Source organism: Musa acuminata, chromosome BXJ1-8 (assembly GCF_036884655.1).
Source record: "Musa acuminata AAA Group cultivar baxijiao chromosome BXJ1-8, Cavendish_Baxijiao_AAA, whole genome shotgun sequence".
In the NCBI taxonomy this organism is placed as follows: Eukaryota; Viridiplantae; Streptophyta; class Magnoliopsida; order Zingiberales; family Musaceae; genus Musa; species Musa acuminata.
In genome coordinates, this window is record NC_088334.1 from 19,225,110 (window position 1) to 19,232,199 (window position 7,090).

A 7,090-nucleotide genomic window follows, 5' to 3' on the forward strand; every position below is an offset into this window, starting at 1 on the left:
GTAGTTAGCACGAATGATTAAGTTGAAAATGGGAGGTGATCACATTAGCTTAATCTTAGGGCAATTGGGCCCTTGAAAAACCCAAATTGGGCCGAATGGATCAACCCATTCGGACCCTAGTTATTGTGGGAGGTGCAACCGCCCAAGCCAGGAGGTAGCACCGCCTGGGCTAAGTCTCCCAGGGAGACTGGGCGGTGCAACCGCCCCAGCCAGGAGGTGCAACCGCCTGGGCTCGGTCTCCGAGCGAGATTGGGTGGTGCAACCTCTCCTGACAAGAGGTGGCACCGCCTAAGCTCAAGTTTCGAGCTCTGCCAGGCGGTGCAACCGCCCTAGTCAGGAGGTGCAACCGCCTGAGCTCGGTCTTCGAGCTCTGGCAAAGAGGTGCAACCGCCCCTGACAGAGGTGGCACCGCCCAGAGGCTCAGTCTTCGAGCTCTGCCAGGCGGTGCAACCGCCCCAGTTAGGAGGTGCAACCGCCTGATCCCGGAATTCCGGGAATTGACAGTTTTGAGCTCCAAATTTGAACTGGGTTGGGGCCTATAAATACCCCACCCATTCAGCATTGAAAGGTAGAACTTACACTCGAAATCTTGATATCTTTCTGTGATTCTTAGAGCTCAAAACTGTTGTAAAGACCAAAAGTTCTCCTCCTTCTGTTCTTCAAAGTTTGAGTTGTAAAGAGAGGAGAGAAAACTTCTGTAAGGGTTGTCTCCTAAGCCCGTCAAAAAGAGTGAATCTGTAAAAGGGTGATTGGCCTTTGCCTATTGAAGGAAGGCCTCTAGTTGACGTTGGTGACCTCGTCGGTGGAGGAAGCCAAAAGTGGAGTAGGTCAAGATTGACCGAACCACTCTAAATCTCGGTTTGCATTTCCTTTGAGCATTTTACTTCACTACAAACTTCTCAATAGCTTACTGCCTTCTGCGATTTTACGAACGAGTTTCTAAGTTCAGAATTTTTCGAATCTGCGTTTAGACGTAAATCAGCTTTTCTCGTACGATCATCATATTTCAGTTTACGTTTACGTTTTGATTTCAATCATAACTATTTACTACCTTCTGCAATCTTACGAATAAGTTTCTAAGTTCAGAACTTTCTAAATCTACGTTTAGACGTAAATCGGCTTCTATCGTACGAATGTCGCATTTTAGTTTGCGCTTGTATTCTACTTTCCATCATAAACTGCAAACTGCCTTCGTAGATCTACTTTAACGTCATCTCGCTTAATCTTAAGTTAAAGTAATCTTAGAATCGGCTTTCACATCGAAATCGTTTTAATCGAACGAACGTAGCTTTCGTTTTAATCGCTGAAAAATTTTCGCTGCACTAATTCACCCCCCACCCTCTTAGTGCTCTTGATCCTAACAATTGGTATTAGAGCCCGGTATTTCTCATTTCGGACTTACACCCGAGAGAAATGGCTCTTCATGGCTTTCAAGAGGGCTTTTCGATTTTTCGTCCACCGTTGTTTAACGGATTGGACTACACCTATTGGAAGACTCGAATGAGGATCTTTCTTATTTCTATGGATGTTGAACTTTGGAATCTTGTCGAAAACGGTTTTTCGAAGTCTTCTCTTCCAATGATCGAATGGTCGGATTTAGAGAAGAAGCATTTTTCTTTAAACGCAAAGGCTATGAATGCCTTATTTTGCGCTTTGGACAAAAATGAGTTCAATCGGGTTTCTTTGTGTGAAACGGCTTTCGATATTTGGCGCACTATTGAAATCACGCACGAGGGAACTAGTAGAGTCAAAGACTCGAAAGTTAATATTTTACTGCATGATTTCGAGCTTTTTCAAATGAAGCCAAGCGAAACCATTGGTGACATGTACACCCATTTTACGGATGTCGTCAATGGTTTAAGAGCTCTTGGCAAATGTTTTTCGAATTCTGAACTTGTGAACAAGATTTTGCGTTCTCTTTCTAAGAAGTGGGATTCAAAAGTAACGGCTTTACAAGAAACAAAAGATTTAAATATTTTTCCACTTGAAGAACTAATTGGTTCATTGATCACATATGAAATGACGTGCAATGCACGTGAAGAACTTGAGAACCACCTTCCAAAGAACAGGAAGGATTTGGGACATAGAACATTTGAAGACCACTCGAGCATAAGCTTAAGTGATGGTGAACTTCAACAACAAATGAAACAAAAATTAAAAAGTAAAAAGAACGGAACTACTTGCTTTGAGCGCAAGAAGAAGAACAAAAATTGGGATGAATCGAGCTCCTCCGAAGACGAGGAGAAAATCAACAAAGGCGAGGTGGCAAACTACGCCTTTACGCCTTTCGACGCTGAGGTAATCAAAATGCCTTTAATTTACTTTGAAATTACATAATGCTTTTCATAATGTATTTTTCTTTTTTATTTAATTTTCTTAAAAATTGCATGTTTATGATAAACAAAATGATTTTGATTAAAAATACCTTATGAAATCATGCTATATGTGGTTGAGAAGTAATAATGTGTATCATGTTGATTTCCATTGTTATTTCTCGATTTTGAGTATATGAAATCATGTTTAATTTGAAGTTATGATTAATGAATATATATTTTTGAAATTATGATGATTCTTGATATTTATGGATTATCGATTTTTATGATAATAACAGTGGCTTTAAAAAAATTGATGCATGTTTTCATAAATGAAAAGGCATGCTAACATGAAATCGATCACTTAAAATGAAACACTTAAAAAGGGGTAAAATATATTATCAATGAAATCATGAATCTATTTATGTTATAAATTTTGTGAGCCATAAAAATGATTTTGATGATTTAAATTTGAAATGAGTTTTATCAAAATCATGATCTTGATTTTTCTCTTGAATGATTGTGACTTGTATTCCTTGTTTTCATGATATGATTTTTATGTAATTCTTTGTATTCATGAAATATTTATCTCATCACCCAATTATTTCTTTTTCAATATTCCTCAAGTGATGATATGAATGCATGAGATATTCATGAATTTATTTTGATGTATGCAAATGAGAAGCTTCGATCATGCATGGTAGGATACAATGTGACAAATTAATACCATGATGATTTGAAATATTTATGATTTGGAATGATGCATATGCTTTTGTATGATGTGTATCATGAATGCTTAAAAAAAAAATAAATAAATAAATAAATAAATATTTATATCATGTTAGATGGTTTTACATATTATGCATGATAAGCTATAATGATGAGTGAAACAATGATTGAAATAATATGAATGATGATTTGGAATCATGCATATAATAATGAGTTTATATGTTTTGAAAATGTGCATGTTTTAATTTGAAAATATAATGATGCACAAATGAGATTGATACTAACCTTTGTCATGATTTAAAAAATTAATGTAAAGGGTTTTTCCCTTCTTTTTGACAATGACAAAAGAGGAGATAGCTAGCTTGCACAATTCAAGAAGAAAGCAAAAATTGCACTTCTCAAAAGAGAAGAAATTGCTATCTTGAACATCACCAAGAAGTGCTATCTTGCAAGTCTCAAGACACACAAATGCAATCATGCAAAATTTGTAATTTTACACATTATTAAAATTTATGATGCTTTGGTGATTATGCATGTTCTAAAATGTTATAAGATTCATTAGCTTGCATGATGTAGAACTTAGCTATATTGAACATCACCAAGGAATGCTATCTTGCCTATCTCAAGAAGCAAAAAGTCAACTTGCACATCTAGCAAAACTTATATTTCAAGAAGCAAGAGTTGCTTTCTTGAACATCTCAAAATTGCTAGCTTGCGGGCCTTAAAATGTTGAAAATTTTTGCTAGCTTGTATATGGTAAACTTGCTATCATACTACCATGATGATGAGCATGCCTTATCTTCATGATTATATTTGAAAAACTATGGCAAAAATATGTCCGAATGATTAAACGTGTTAAAATTATTTTTTGAACTTTTTTGATTGAATGATCAAATCACTTGATTGCCATAATGATTTTACACAATTACTTGCCATGATTACATGTTGGAAATTATGTGCTTGAATACAAAAATTTCCATGATAATAAGCATGTTTTACCTTCATGATTGTAATTGAATATCTCTAGTAAAACCTTGTCCGAATGTATGAAAGTGCCAAATTTTATTTTTGGATTTTCTTGATACATTATCCTCTTCCGAACTTAACAAGCATATGTCATATCAAGTTTAATTCACATCATTGATTTTTGACATATGGAATCATCTAGCAAATGCACTTATCATGTGAAAAATATTTTTCGAGAAACATATTTGATGATTCCCTCTTATAAAAGGAAGATATTTTTACAAGGATTTGACTCACTTACATATCTTAATCCTTGCAAAAATGCAGTGTGCTTTAATATCTTATCAATTTGAACTTCACATATGGCTTTCCTCCTTCATGTAAAAAGATAACAAATAAAAAGGAAGAAGCAATAAAAGCTATCTCCATGTCATGTTTTCCTCGAGATGTTTGCATAATTGGTATCCTATCACTCACTGTTGGAAAATGACATAAACCAACTTATGGCATCGCACTTATATCTAAAATTTGCTTATATCGTTCTCCTTGTTGTTGATGACAAAGGGGGAGAAATATATAAATTGATACTATGAGTGACATATTTGAAGAATATGAATAGATGTCATGAATGTCATATTATGATGAGATATCAAAAGCAGCATTCATATGAATAGGTGCTATGAATGTCATATCATGTTAAGATATCAAGAACTTGAATCGTAATTTTACATGTTAATATCTTACCATTTGATGATAGTAAACTTGCATGATGATAACAATAGATATTATGTTTTTCATACAATGAGTTAAACTTATATCACAAACACTTGATTGTAGTACTTCTCCTTTTTGTTGATGACAAAGGGGGAGAAGTATGTTGATGACATGAAATGTTGCTTGGATTTTTGAATCCAAGAGTTTCTATCAATATGGCATATTGATAGGGGGAGTTTGTTTAAACTCTGGGAGTTAAGGTTAACTCCGTTTATGATGACATATTGCTTAGATTTTTGAATCTAAGAGTTTCTATCAATATGACATATTGATAGGGGGAGTTTGTTTAAACTTCGGGAGTTAAGGTTAACTCCGTCATCAGGTGGTTGTCATCATCAAAAAGGGGGAGATTGTTGAATCTCGTATTTTGATGATGAAACCACTTGATGTATGTTTGTGATTTAATCTGCATTTTAAGTGACGCAGGATACTTTGATCAGGATGAGACAATTAAAGTAAGAAAATCATGTTGTGCCGGAGGAACATGTCAGAAGATTGGACGTCGAGCCGGTGGATCGGTCGATGTATCGACAGAAGGCTTCGGGCCGTGGACTCGGGCATCGGGCCAAGAAGAGCGGGTATTGTGCCAAGGATATCGGAGTTGCAGAGTCAACTGGCCGATTGGGCAATAGGCTGCAGGAGAGGACGATGCGCCGAAGAATCGGACGAAGCGTCGAGGGACCAATGACATGCCGGACAACTTGGTTAATTGCTTAGGATTAATTGTCTCGATCGAAGTTTTGTTTACATGTGCAGGATTAACTATGATGAAAGTAAGACATGCAGCAGGAGTTACGTCGGAGTCATGACAATGATCACGTTGGGAGTTCGAGAGCTCGACGGAAGTTCGGACAGTCGTCGGAGGTTCTGCGGGAACAAATCCGAGAAGTCTAGAAGCTTGCCAAAGAAGCTCGTCGGAACTTGCCAAGTGGATCGTCGCAAGTCCAGGAGTTTGCCGGAAGTCCGCAGGAGGATCACCGAGGGTTCATCGGATGATCGACGGAAGTTCGCCGGAAACTCGCCGGAAGATGCGATTGACGCACCGGAGCAAGCTGCAGAAATTGTCTTAGGATTTATCATAGTTAGCATGAATGATTAAGTTGAAAATGGGAGGTGATCCCATTAGCTTAATCTTAGGGCAATTGGGCCCCTGAAAAACCCAAATTGGGCCGAATGGATCAACCCATTCGGACCCTGGTTGCTATGGGAGGTGCAACCGCCCAAGCCAGGAGGTAGCACCGCTTGGGCTAAGTCTCCCAGGGAGACTGGGCGGTGCAACCGCCCCAGCCAGGAGGTGCAACCGCCTGGGCTCGGTCTCCGAGCGAGACTGGGCGGTGCAACCTCTCCTGACAAGAGGTGGCACCGCCTGAGCTCAAGTTTCGAGCTCTGCCAGGCGGTGCAACTGCCCTAGTCAGGAGGTGCAACCGCCTGAGCTCGGTCTTCGAGCTCTGGCAGAGAGGTGCAACCGCCCCTGACAGAGGTGGCACCGCCCAGAGGCTCAGTCTTCGAGCTCTGCCAAGCGGTGCAACCGCCCCAGTCAGGAGGTGCAACCGCCTGATCCCGGAATTCCGGGAATTGACAATTTTGAGCTCCAAATTTGAACTGGGTTGGGGCCTATAAATACCCCACCCATTCAGCACTGAAAGGTAGAACTTACACTCGAAATCTTGATATCTTTCTGTGATTCTTAGAGCTCAAAACTGTTGTAAAGACCAAAAGTTCTCCTCCTTCTATTCTTCAAAGTTTGAGTTGTAAAGAGAGGAGAGAAAACTTCTGTAAGGGTTGTCTCCTAAGCCTGTCAAAAGGAGTGAATCTATAAAAGGGTGGTTGGCCTTCGCCTATTGAAGGAAGGCCTCTAGTTGACATCGGTGACCTCGTCGGTGGAGGAAGCCAAAAGTGGAGTAGGTCAAGATTGACCGAACGACTCTAAATCTCGGTTTGCATTTCCTTTGAGCATTTTACCTTCACTGCAAACTTCTCAATAGCTTACTGCCTTCTGTGATTTTACGAACGAGTTTCTAAGTTCAGAATTTTCCGAATCAGCGTTTAGACGTAAATCGGCTTTTCTCGTACGATCATCATATTTTAGTTTACGTTTACGTTTTGATTTCAATCATAACTGTTTACTGCCTTCTGCGATCTTACAAATAAGTTTCTAAGTTCAGAACTTTCTAAATCTGTGTTTAGACGTAAATCGGCTTCTATCGTACGAACGTCGCATTTTAGTTTGCGCTTGTATTCTACTTTCCATCATAAACTGCAAACTTCCTTCGTAGATCTACTTTAACGTCATTTTGCTTAATCTTAAG